This window comes from Plectropomus leopardus, chromosome 8 (genome assembly GCF_008729295.1).
Source record: "Plectropomus leopardus isolate mb chromosome 8, YSFRI_Pleo_2.0, whole genome shotgun sequence".
NCBI classification, from domain to species: domain Eukaryota; kingdom Metazoa; phylum Chordata; class Actinopteri; order Perciformes; family Serranidae; genus Plectropomus; species Plectropomus leopardus.
In genome coordinates, this window is record NC_056470.1 from 36,024,482 (window position 1) to 36,038,766 (window position 14,285).

The window sequence follows — 14,285 nt, forward strand, 5'->3', positions numbered from 1 at the left end:
AGGGCAATTCCAAATGCTCTACATAAAACATCAAAAAGCATCGAGATAAAGTAAAAGAGAAACACATTATAAAAAATGAGTGGTACTACATGTTAACCACAGCATCGTTGAAAAATGTATTTTATATTCACACATAATGCATAAATGTAGCATATTTGAGGTTTGCAGAAATTTACAATATAAGCAATTTTCTCCTGGTGATTTTCTTGCACTGCTCAAATATAAAGAAGGTTTTAGGTTTTCAATTTCAATGTAAACTGACTCAAAATCGATCTTCTGTCTTCACCCTCAGACTGAGAAATGGTGCAATGACAGCGGATGATGTCTGCAGTCACTCCGAAAAACAAAATCAGTATCGGGTTTCTTCTGTAAAGACTGGAAGTCTTCTTGGATCCAGTTTCTGAGTTATTGTTCAAGACGCAAACATGGACAACACTAATGAATACATCTGGCAGCGCCGCATCCACCATGGGGTCCGATATCAGAAGGGCACAGTCCCATTCCCGGACTCGGTTGAAATCGGTTTGGAGTTCAATGTGGCGTTGGAGAGGAAAGAGAAGTTAGACATGTGTCTGCTGACAAACGGCGTGATGTTAGAGATTTGCGAGTTTGCCAAAGCGGTGACCAGGTCCGAGAGGAATTTCTTATTCGAAATGCTGGAGTTCAACTTTGACCTCGGCGTGGACGTGGACAATGACTGGCAATGCTACGACTACTCAAGGCGCATTCACAGTAAAATAAAGCTGCTCAAAGAACAAATCAAGTGGAAACCTCACAGATGGAAAGAAATGTTCATTCTACCAGACCTCAACACTACAACGGAGTCCGCTGGGTCAGAGCAGCCCGGACGCTACTGCCCGAAAAGAAACACAGTCATGGATTATTCAGTCCTCTCTGAAGGCGGCAAGAAATCCACAGAACATCAGAATTCAGAGAGTAAATTAATGATAAAGAAACCAGGAGGCGTCCAATTAAAACTGACGGATGATGCTTACCCTTTCTGTAGAGCCCTCGGCGTGAATCTGGTTGTTCGACCAGACGACGCACCCAAAGAAAAACTGGACCCAAATCTGATAACCAACGGTGTGATGATGGAGCTGCTCGACTTCTCCAGAGCGCTCTGTGGAACCCACTCTGGGATAGTCCGAGACTTGGTCCAGCAAAACTTTGGGCACAAATTGGTTAAAACGCTGTTCAGTTTTCAAGTAACCAAGCTGACGGAGAGGAAGAACGCCTGCCTGACAGCCGAGGACAGGAGCGCTTTCCGAAAGGAGGTTTTTCAAGTCCAGCCTCACAAACGGGAGCAGAAGTCTAAAAAGAGAAAATATCCTGACGCAGATTACCAAGAACTGAAAGAAGTAATGATGGCCGGTGACAAAAAGGAAATGCTGATGGTCGCTGATGCAGAAGATATTGGTCAGAGTAGTGACCTGTCGTACATGTGTCCAGTTGATTTTGAGACAGACGTGCAGTCAGATTTGGAAGCCGAACCAGAAAAAATGAAATTTCTTAATGAAGCTCTGGTTGTAAAGGAGGAAGAGGAGGAAGTTTGTGTCTCCCCAGTGCAGCCTCACAACCTTTGTTCATTTAACGTTAGTCTGAAGAACACAGTTCTTCAAGTCATGGATCTGTTTTCTGAAGACAACATAGAAGAAATAGATAGTATAACTGAAAAAAAGAGATTGTGGATCAGACGTGCCACTCGCTCAAAAGAGATCCTAAAGTCCAGCAGAGTGAACGATAAGTTTGCTCACTGCAGAGAGAGAGGTTTGGATTTTAACATCGGCTCAGGCAGCAAGCAAAACTTGGATCCGCAACTGTTTACAAACTGGGTGATGTGGGAGGTTTATAAATTTGCACTTGCAATGACGAAGAGTTCACGCAATTTTTTGTTTGATATGCTGGGCAACAACTTTAACCTCGTCTTCCAAAATGAAGTGCATCAGCGCAATTTTGCGTCGTACATCAATCTTAAAGAAAAGACCTTCCAGAACCACCCGGACAGATGGGACATGGAGTTTCTCAACAGTCCTTTTCAGCTTCCTGAAACTTACAACATGGTCGATGTGACCAGTGATTTTCAGCCTAGAGTGGAAGATGAGGCAGAGCAGCAAACAAATGGGCATTCATCGTCTTCAGCTGCAAGCCACCAGACTGATGTGGAGCCACATCCGTTCTGTGAAAAGTTAGGCCTCAATCTTTGGTCGACAGAAGAACGTCCAGCGAGCCAGAAGCTTGATTTGACGGTCCTGACCATTGGCGCTGTGCTGGAAATGTTTGCCTTCAGCAGGGAGCTGTGTGGATCGCTCCGTGAGATGGTTAACGACATCCTCGAGCACAACTTTGATCTTGATCTGCACAGTGGAGCGACGGAGGCCTCGCAGGTGATCCAGAGATGGTACGCCACCCAGAAGAGCGTAATGAAAAGACAAACCACATCACCAAAAGTAGTCAGGTGGTTAAACAAGATTGTCCCTTTAAACGGTGAGTTGCTGCTTGCTCCACAACCACCGACTGTTAATGTCGTGGAAGATCTGGATTCAGAAGACTTAAATCCAGAAATGGAGGCTGTAAATGGAGATGTGGAGCTGGAGGAGAAAATGGTCGATCCATATCACTTTTGCAAAGAAATCGGACTTGACCTTGACGTCCGCTCTAAACCAAAAGGCAAAAGGAAACTGGACTTGCGAGTGCTGACTAGGGGAGTCCTTTTTGAGATGCACAAGTACGTGGAACAAAACTGCAACCGATATGTTCCTGCTCTGTATGAGATCCTGGAGCACAACTTTGATCTGAGCTCTCAGAGCCATCGGAGGGTGGAGTTTGCTTGGTCCATTGCGGCACAGGTGATCACCATCGCAGGTAAAAACGGCAGAAAGGGAGATTACTTGAATAAAGTGATTGAGTTGCCTGTCGAGGACTTGGAGTCGTCTTGGGTTGTCTGCAAAGAGGAACCGGACGACGGCTTTGTTGAGCTGGACCTTAACGATAACAATGACATCATGTTTGTTCGAGAACTGAAGCCTGTTGACATATTGGTGGAGATAGATTAGAGTCGTAGAGTTTTCCTTGCAGAAAATCAGTGTTCAGATTCAGACTCATAGTCATTATTTTTCTCAAATAGAGTGCTGCAGGATCGATCCTAGGATAGCAAAGGAATGACCCGCCCTACGATGAGTGGCTAGTTCTAATTGCCTTTTTTGGTTGGATTTATTAGATTTAGGCAAGGCTAGTGGGAATGTTCAGGGTTAGAGTAACAAAATCAGGGTAAAACAATCTAAGGCAATCCAACCGAAAACACATGGGAGTGTTGAAATGCAAACTTATTTTTGGGTTTTAGGACTCATTACTGGGATTACCTATTATCTCTGATCCAGGGATGTGGACTTGATTCCTGTGACTTGAACTCCAGTCAGACAATTTGCAGTTTTAATGACTTAAGGTTCAACTTGACAAAAGCAAAACGGAAAACAAACAAAAAACCCTTAAAATTTGACTTGCGCACCAGTGACTTGTAACCTCACTTGGACTCAAGTCTTTTGACTTGAAATGCTTGATACTTTTCCCAATCTACAAAATTTAGTACGTTAGGGCAACATGTCAGTATTATTGTTTTAAGATTAAGGTCAGTCGCAGTTATTTTAACAAACCTAATTACCCCAAAATTTTGTAAGATAAAAGTAAAAAATGAACAAAAAGAAAACAACTTGAAATTAGTGGGAAAAAAGTCTTTTGACTTGAAAATACTGCATACTTTTCCCCAGTCCCCAAAATGAAAGAGTATGTTTGGCACTATTTTTTTTTTGCTGTTGTTTTTTTTGTTTTAACGAACTTGTTTAATAAATGCATGCAAATGTAAATATGCAATCATGATTTTTGTAAATTTCATATATTATTACTCTGTTGTAAAAATGGATTTACATTTAGTGAAGAGCACATTGTGACTTGTTTAGGACTCAAAACTCAACTTGAGACTTGCCTGTCTTGATTCGGGACTTGACTGCACAGACTAAAATGTCACTTTGTAGATTTGCATTATTGCGTAAATTAGATTTGCGGTAAACAAACATTTACGGTACTGAAACATTTTTAAGATGTGTAAAAAGCTTCAAAATTCACAGTTGGGTATTTACTGACGAATTTTATATAGTAAAACAAAGTGAAAATCACTAGAGAACTTATTTCAGGATTGTAACCAAAAACACATTAAAAATACCCAGTGACTTTGAGACTAACTGCAAAAATGCAAATTCATTTCTGGGTTTTAGGAATTATTCCTGCACCACTCTATAATTAATGAGTCATTTGGTTTGTAAAATACTTGAAGTTTGTTCCCTAAAAATGAAGATGATGTCTTCAAGTAACTTTTTTAGTCTAAAACCTAAAAGATGTTCAGTTTTCTGCCACATAAGACAAAGAAAATCAGCAAATATTGACATTTGAAAAGCCAGAACTTAAATTTTTGCTTGAATAATGCTTAATCGAAAAAAGCCACCTATTAACTAATTGTTTGTTAATCAATCAGTTGTTTCAGCAATCAAAAGAAACACAATCTTCAGTTTTACAGTAAAGATTCAACACAAAACAGTTACTAACCTTCAAAAAGGTTTTATGTGTTGCAAAGCTGTTGCATTCAGCTGCATAATCTTTAGTTGTGTAGCTAAAAAATATATCTGTATTTAAATATAGTTTTTTGACATGTTTGCTTCCGACCCAAATATCATACATTTAATAATAAACATTAAAGACAATGTCCACTGGATCTGACTTTGTCTGAAACTGTTCAAGTCTCGTTGTCATCTAAAAATGTGGACCAAAAGTTGAAGTAGTATCTTTGTTGATGGTTGTATTCTCCAAAGAGGTGAAATTGCTGTTAAACATAAGTGGCTGAATAAGTCATTTTCTGGCCAAAATACCCCATATTTTCAACATAGATGTGGGTGAAAACATATTTTCCTGCCTTGAATGTACTTTTTTTTCTATGTTGTGAATTAAAGTGTCTTTAAACTCAATTACATACAGCACTCCCTGTCAGAACACAGCACTTTAATATGTTCAGTGCAATTCAACTATTCACTGCAATTTTGCATATTTGCTGATGTTGCTTCTTAAACGTGATGTCCAGTGTAAAAAAATATATTTCTTTTAAAAGAATTTTAATGTGAAATTGAGTTGTTAAAGTTGTATTTTCTTATTTAAAAGTTGTTGTTTTTTTTTAAATCCATCACCATGTTAAGAATGATTTAACTTTGTTTTAACCCTTGGGGACTGTTTGGTGCAATAAATAAATTTTTAAAAAATCTTTTTTTTTCATCTAAAACCGTGGCTTCATGACAAAAACCCTGCCATTCAAAGGGTTAATATTCTGAAAATTCATGAAAATTTGATATTTATGATTAGGACTGATGTTGGTTTAAAAATAAACCCAATGAAAGTTAAAAAAAAATAGATTAATATGTCATGTTTTGTAAGCTAGATTTTTGTGCATTTTGTGTGCAGAGTGATACGAGTGTGTGTATACAATGGTTAACCTAAATCTATTTGTTTCATGAATGATATAAAATCAGCTTTTTCAACAATTCTCATTCAGCAACAGTAACTCATTTTTTAAATTTCATGACAGACATTTCTAGAACTTCATAAAAAATAAAAACAGGCAGAAATATTTTTTGACTGCACAGCAAAATCACATTTTTAGGACTTAATTACTGGCATTAATGTCTTCATTAGAGGGTCAAAGATCAACCAGATAGTGATTTTAATTTGAATAAACTGAATTTTTGTATTCTTGTAACAAAACAAGCACTCAGATCATTAAGTAAAGTAATCTCGCCACATAAACTTAATTAAAAGTATTTCGTTTAAAATCCTTTCAAAGTAAAAGTATAAAAGGATTTATATTATAGAATAAAAGTACCTGCCCTGCTGTGACTAATATAAAATATGTGCTCCGCAATAGTACTTATCCACAGAACTTGAGTAAATATACTTTAAAAAAATTCAAATATATTAAATCTTGTGTTTGTTTTAAAGGACATATTCCCAAATTCCCAAAAAGACTTGGTGTCTATTTGAAGTCTGCAGTATGCGTCTTAATGATTTTTTCTTTCCCCCACAGCTTATTATAATAATTAACTAAACTAACACTGAACATTTAAACAATTATAAGCTGATTAAGTCAATTTACATTAAAATTATTTATTTCAAATCGTAAAAATAATTAAATGAGACTCCTAATTGGCTCATAAACTGAACAAATTAATAATTACATTTCATTTAATCTTTTGTGATTTCCCTCCCAACATGCTCTGTCGTTTATCTTCTGCGGATGATTTAAGTTTGTACCAAATTAAACAGATGCCACTAATAATCAGATTAAAAAACATGATTATGATGTTTTTATTAAAGAAAACTGGAGTGTGTCTGTTCAGTTTCCACTAGATGGAGGCAGAGTCCTACAGACAGGTCTGATGGGAACTCACCAGTGTATCAGGTAAAATATTTCAGTCCTTTAACCCCTCAAAACATAAACATCAATTTTCTTGTGTTAATTTCAGGCGCTCCTCACAAGTATTTCAAACTTTGAACTCTGAGCAAAAGGGTTTGATTAATTTCGAAAAAGGCAGTAAGCAACTTGGCAAGAAATGGCCTGCAGAATGCAAGAAAGTAGTAGATTGTTAGTTGTTTTGTTTGTTTGTTAGATTTCAGAAATTATTTTAAGGAAAAAATAAGAAAGCACTTCAAGAGAACTGAATTTAGAATAATCATAGTTGGATTATTTAAATTATATTTTAAAGAATAACAATATTTTTAAGCAGTTTTTCCAAGAAATTTCCATGTTTTCTTTTCTTTGCTGTACAAATTTATTGTTGCTGTTTGTTTTTTTATTGCAAAAAAAATGTAGATTTTGATTTTTTTTTTTTATAAAGCTAAGGAAAAATGTCAGGAGAACTGAATTTATAATTATCATAATAGGATTTTTAATGATTAATTGTTATGTTTTTGCAATTTTTTCCAAGTAATTTCCTTCCTTTTTTGGTTTGCTTTGCAATTTTCTGAATTCACTGTATTCATTATAATTATAGTTAGATATTTAAAATTATTTTTAAAGAATAACTATAGTTTTTCAGACCGTTTCCCAAGTAATTTCCTTTTTTTTCCATTTGAATTTATTTGTTGTTGTTTTTTAGGTAATTTTCATGTACTAATGTCTTGCTTATTTCTGGATTGTTATTATTTTATTTCATTTTGATTAATTTATTTTTTGTGGAGTTTGTGATTGGTCAGTGTCAACCTTGGCAAACTCTAAAATTAATTATTAATTTTTAATAAATCACTTTAATAATTTAATGCCCCTTCTCTGAGTTCAGGTCACAGTTATTAATTAATTATATTACTAGGAATAATTATAGGCCTTATTAGTTTTACAATATTCTTTGATCACTGGCATGGTGGTGTTTAATTGTTAATTGTTCTGTACATGATATTCAAAAGGTCTGTTAATTTAATAATGTCTTGTATAATCACATCAGTCACATGAGACATTTTACTACAAAAAAGTGCTTTTGTTTTTTTATTGATGATATTTTGTGCTAAAGAAGGATTTTGACTGCAGGACTTTTGCTTGTTTGTTGCTTGCTTTTTTTAATTAAATTAGGGAGAAAATTAATACTATTTACATTTTTTGAGACATGTCCAACATCCTGCTCCAGCACGGACATGTCCGGCAGCCCGCTCCAGTGCAGATATCAACACTTGCACAAGGTCCTCTCTTGGCAAATTTTGAAAACTTTCACCAGAGACCTTAAGACATGATTTTAGGATGATTTAGAGCATGACCAATTGGGGGGGGGGAGTGTCCCCTTTTGGCTTTTTAGTCCCCTGTTGGTGAATGTTTAACGACATGGAGGTCCACTGTTATATAGATTCCTGAGTGCACACACACACAAATGACAAAACTCTGCAGAAATAAATTCTACAATTCTACAATTTCATTTAGCAGACGCTTTTATCCAAAGCGACGTACAACACAAGCAAGAATTTAGACTTTAGACAAAATTTTTAATTTTGAATTTAGACTAAAAAACCCTTAGTAAGTGCAAAAAGTGCTTCAGGTGTGATTGGTCACAGGTATTGCCGTCTAGTGGCAGAAGAAGTGCCGCACAGGCCCCCCCCCCCCTTTTTTTTTTTTTTTTTTTGAAACCAAAGTAATAACCAGTAGCGATCTCAGCATCTGAGATTCAACAATCTCAGTATCACTACTTACGATGGCAGTCAACATACAACATCACACAACTAAATGAAGAGGAACTGCAGTGAGACAGAAATGAATAGCAAAGGAGAAGAAATAATATAACCAAATATTGATTTTTATGTTTATCTAGATTCTATGCTTTAAAAAAGCTAATTTGAAACTCCACAAATAAAAAAAAAGGGCTCCAGTGAAGATTTCTTAAATAAATAATTGCATTCTGTCACCTGCTGCACTTCCTCTTGTTTCATTTCCTGTGCTGGAACATGGCTGTCAGCCTCCGTTTACATGCCTCCACTCCACCTAAAAATAAAGAGTAAAAATAAGATTCACTGCTTTACCGTCACTGTCACAGTCCTGCAGGAGGGAGGCAGCAATCATATGTTTCTGTGACAAAAAGAGACTTATGGAAACCCATTTCTGCCAATGTGATGAAAAAAAAATCTTCAAGTCATTATAATGACAAACTTTCTCTAAATAATGACTTAATATGGTAATAATGATCAATAATCATTTTCTATATCTAAAAAGCATCTTGCAATATGTGGGACATTTCTTGCCAAGCTGCTTTTTTTTCCCATATTTCTGAAGAAGAATTCAAACCAATTTTCTCAGCATTCAAAGGTTGAAATGCAAGAAAAGTGATGTCGATCCAGACTTCAAAGGGATAAAAACACAAATTATTATCAGCTAAAAAAAAGGCGCATTTTTTATAGACTTTCAAGTTTTACTGCAACAGAGAAAAATAAATCCTGAATGTGTTGTGGGTGTATTAACACAACCTCACCTCACCTGTATAACCACAGGTGATGAGTCCACTGCCCTGTGTGTGTGTGTGTGTGTGTGTGTGTGTGTGTGTGTGTGTGTGTGTGTGTGTGTGTGTGTGTGTGTGTGTGTGTGTGTCTGTGTGTGTGTGTGTCTGTGTGTGTGTGTGTGTGTGTGTGTGTGTTGGTGATAACAGCACAGAGACATATTTAGTATCTGCAGTACAAACTGACACACAGAGCACTCAACTCCCCGGGCTGCAACACACTCAGTCCCCAGAGTGCCTCATCTGCACTGACATATGGGGACACACACACAACACACACACACACACACACACACAAAACCCACTCATTTTCACCCTGATTCATAATCTGCTCAGAGACTCACTGCAGAGCTCCGACATAATCCAGTGGGACCAACGTCTGTCACTGCAGCACGTCCACATATTTAAAAATGATTAAATAAACTTTATTGACACAGGCTCACTCTGCCTCATTGCTACCTGCATGTAAAGCTCGCGGGGATTAAAATTCACCGCACCACTTCTTATTCATCTCTCTCACATTTACAAACCAAAGCAATGTGTGTTTTATCGACCAACAACAACGTCGAAAGACACATCAGTGCCTAATGGGGACGAGGATTTTAGCCATTAGATCTGATCAAATTTGGAAAATCTAGAAAAGCAGAATGATTAAAATCATTTTATCCCCAGTCAAATTTGCAGAGCGCTTAACAGGAAGTTAGCTGTTTGGCTGGCAGAAGTCAACATGCATTATTCGCCCCATAAAGTGTACGATCTGAGTGATTTCACACCATTTTGGCTTCATGCACGACTGAGCAGCTTTCATATGAATGAACAGGGCCCAGCCTCAAATTCTGTATCCAGGTCTCTTAATATATCTGTTTATGACACATTAGCATGCTCGCCATGGATGTATTCAGAGAGCTGGATACAGTGCTACCTTGCTGACTCCCCCTAAAACCAAAGATATTTGCATTTTTTCAAATTTTTTGTGCAGATCAAACAAACATGATGTTTATTCATCGAAAGAGCTAAGCTAGCCATTTCCTTTTGTTTTCAGTGTTGATGCCAAGCTAACCACATCCCGACTCACGGACATTAAAGAGATGCTGACCTTCTTATCTCACTCTCAGACAGAAAGATAGATAAGAAAGATAATTCATACTTTGTTTTGCACATGTTGAATTATTTCAATTGATGTTAAAGTGCTCATTATACATAGCAGGGTTGATTGATTAATTAATTTGCTGATTAATCAGGTCTCAAACCCATAGGTCTGTCAGTTTACTATCATATATAACAAAAATATGCAATCAATTCTCACATTAAAGAAGTTGGAGTCAAAAGATATATTAAGAGACCTGGTTTACAGAATTTGAGGCTGGGCCCTGTTACATTCATATGAAGCTGCTCAGTCGTGCATGAATTTTCTTGTTTTCTATTTATGGTGTGTGAAATCCACTCAGATCGTACACTTTATGGGGCGAATAATGCATGTTGACTTCTGCCAGCCAAACAGTTCTAACTTCCTGTTTTGGAGCGCTCTGCAAATTTGACTGGGGATAAAATGATTTTAATCATTCTGCTTTTTCTAGATTTTCCAAATTTGATCAGATCTATTGTGGCATAAAATCCTCGTCCCCATCAGGCACTGATGTGTCTTCGACGTTGTTGTTGGTCGATTAAAACCACAACATTGCTTTGGTTTGTAAATGTTGAGAGAGATGAATAAGAAGTGGTGCGGTGAATTTTAATCCCGCGAGCTTTACATGCAGGTAGCAATGAGTGCAGAGTGAGCCTGTTGTCAATAAAAGTTTATTTATCATTTTTAAATATGTGGACGTGCTGCAGTTGACAGACGTTGGTCCACTGTATTATGTCGGAGCTCTGCAGTGAGTCTTTGAGCAGATTATGAATCAGGGTGAAAATGAGTGGGCCCTTTTTGTGTGTGTGTGTGTGTGTGTGTTGTGTGTGTTGTCCCCATAATGTACAGTGCAGATGAGGCACTCTGGGGCCACTGAGTGCAGCCCCGGGGACCCTTCTGAGTTGCCTCTGTGTGTCAGTTTGTACTGCAGATTACTAAATATTGTCTCTGTGCTTTATCACCAACACAACACACACACACACACTCACAACAAGTTACACACAGACACACACAGACACATCGTAGACACACACCAAACCAGACACACACACACAACACACACACACACACACACACCACACACACACACAACACACACACACACAGGGCAGTGGACTCATCACCTGTGGTTATACAGGTGAGGTGAGGTTGTGTTAATACACCCACAAACACATTCAGGATTTTTTTTTCTCAACTGTCCTGCAGTAAAACTTGACAAGTCTATAAAAAATGCGGCCTTTTTTTTAGCTGATAATAATTTGTGTTTTTATCCCTTTGAAGTCTGTATCGACTCACTTTTCTTGCATTTCAACCTTTGAATGCTGAGAAAATTCTTTTAATTCTTCCATCAGAAATTATGGGAAAAAAAGCAGCTTGGCAAGGATAATGTCCCACATATTGCAAGATGCTTTTTAGATATAGAAAATGATTATTGATCATTATTTTTACCATATTAGTCATTATTTAGAGAAAAGTTTGTTTCCCTCTCTTTTTCATTTAATGACTTGAAGATTTTTTTTCATTCACATTGAGCAGGAAATGGGTTTTTTTATTTATTTATAAGTCTCTTTTTTCTCACAGAAACATTATGATTGCTGCCTCCCTCCTGCAGGACTGTGACAGTGACGGTAAAGCAGTGAATCTTATTTTTACTCTTTATTTTTAAAGGTGGAGTGGAGGCATGTTAAACGGAGGCTGACAGCCATGTTCCAGCACAGGAAATTGAAACAAGAGGAAGTGCAGCAGTGACAGAATGCATTTATTTATTTAAGTTCATTTTTTTTTTTCATCTTCAACTGGAGCCTTTTTTTTTCTATTTGTGGAGTTTCAAATTAGTTTTTTAAAGCATAGAATCTAGATAAACCTAAAAATCAATATTTGGTTATATTATTTCTTCTCCTTTGCTATTCATTTCTGTCTCACTTGCAGTTTCCTCTTCATTTAGTTGTGTGATGTTGTATGTTGACTGCCATCGTAAGTAGTGATACTGAGATTGTTGAATCTCAGTATGCTGAGATCGCTACTGGTTTTTATTACTTTGGTTTTCAAAAAAAAAAAAAGGGAGGGGGGTTGGGCCTGGGTGCGGCACTTCTTCTGCCACTAGACAGGCAAATACCTGTGCCAATCACACCTGAAGCACTTTTTGCACTTACTAAGGTTTTTTAGTCTAAATTCAAAATTAAAAATTTTATCTACAGTCTAAATTCTTGCTTGTGTTGTACGTCCGCTTTGGATTAAAAGCGTCTGCTAAATGAAATTGTAGATTTTGTTAGAATTTTATTTCTGCAGAGTTTTGTCATTGTGTCCCTGTGTGTGCACTCAGCCCCAATCTATATAACAGTGGACCTCCATGTCTGGTTAAACATTCACCAACAGGGGTATTTTCACTAAAAAAGCCAAAAGGGACACTCCCCCCCCCAATTGGTCATGCTCTAAAAATCCGTCCTAAAATCATGTTCTCTAAGGTCTCTGGTGAAAGTTTTCAAAAATTTGCCATGGAGTGGACCCCCTTGTGCAAGTGTTGATATCTGCACTGGAGCGGGGCTGCCGGGACATGTCCCGTGCCTGGAGCAGGACTGTTGGTCATGTCTCAAAAATGTAAATAGTATTAATTTTCTCTCCCTAATTTAATTCAAAAAAGCAAGCAACAAACAATCAAAAGTCCTGCATTTCAAATTACTTCTTTAGCAACAAAATATCATCAATAAAAAAATAAAAGCACTTTTTTGTAGTAAAAATGTCTCATGTGACTGATGTGATTAATACAAGACTTTTATTAAATTAAACAGACCTTTTGAATATCATGTACAGAACAATTAAAATTAAAACACCACCATGCCAGTGATCAAAGAATATTGTAAAACTAATAAGGCCTATTAATTATTCCTAGTAATATAGTTAATTAATAACTGTGGACCTGAACTCAGAGAAGGGGCATTAAATTATTTTTAAGTGATTTAAATTAAAAATTAATAATTAATTTTTAGAGTTTGCCAAGGTTGACACTGACCAATCACAAACTTCCACAAAAAATAAATTAATCAAAATGAAATAAAATAATAAAATCCAGAAATAAGCAAGACATTTTTAATATTGAAAATTACCTAAAAAAACAAAACAAATAAATTCAAATGGAAAAAAAGGAAATTACTTGGGAAATGGTCTGAAAAAAAAATAGTTATTCTTAATAAAAATAATTTTAAATATCTAACTATAATTATAATGAATACAGTGAATTCAGAAAATTGCAAAGCAAACCAAAAAAGGAAGGAAATTACTTGGAAAAAATTGCTTTAACATAACAATTAAGTCATTAAAAATTTTATTATGATTAATTATAAATTCAGTTCTCCTGACATTTTTCCTTAGCTTTATAAAAAAAAAAAATCAAAATCGACTTTTTTTTTTGCAATAAAAAAAAATAGATTTAAACATGCAACAATAAATTTTTTTAGCAAAGAAAAGAAAACATGGAAATTTCTTGGAAAATACTGCTTAAAAATATTTATTATTCTTTAAAAATATAATTTAAATAATCCAACTATGATTATTTTAAATTCAGTTCTCTTGAAGTTTTCTTATTTTTCTTTTTTAATTTCTGAAATCTAACAAACAAACAAAACAACTAACAATATACTACTTTTTGCATTTCTGCAGGCCATTTTTATTTTTTTTTTTTTTACTTTTTTTAAATTAATCAAACCCTTTTTTTTCAAGAGTTCAAAGTTGAAATACTTGTGAGGAGCGCCTGAAATTAAAACAAGTTATAAAATTGATTCTTTTATTTATGTTTTGAGGGGTTAAAGGACTGAAATTTTATTTTACCTGATTACAATGGTGAGTTCCATTTCTGTAGGACTTGAGCCCTCCATTTAGTGGAAACTGAACAGACACACTCCAGTTTTCTTTAAATATAAAAACATCATAATCATGTTTTTTAATCTGATTATTAGTGGCATCTGTTTTAATTTGGTACAAACTTAAATCATCCGCAGAAGATAAACGACAGAGCATGTTGGGGAGGGAAATCACTAAAAGATTTTTTTTGTGGTTGAAATGTAATTATTAATTTGTTCAGTTTATGAGCCAATTAGGAG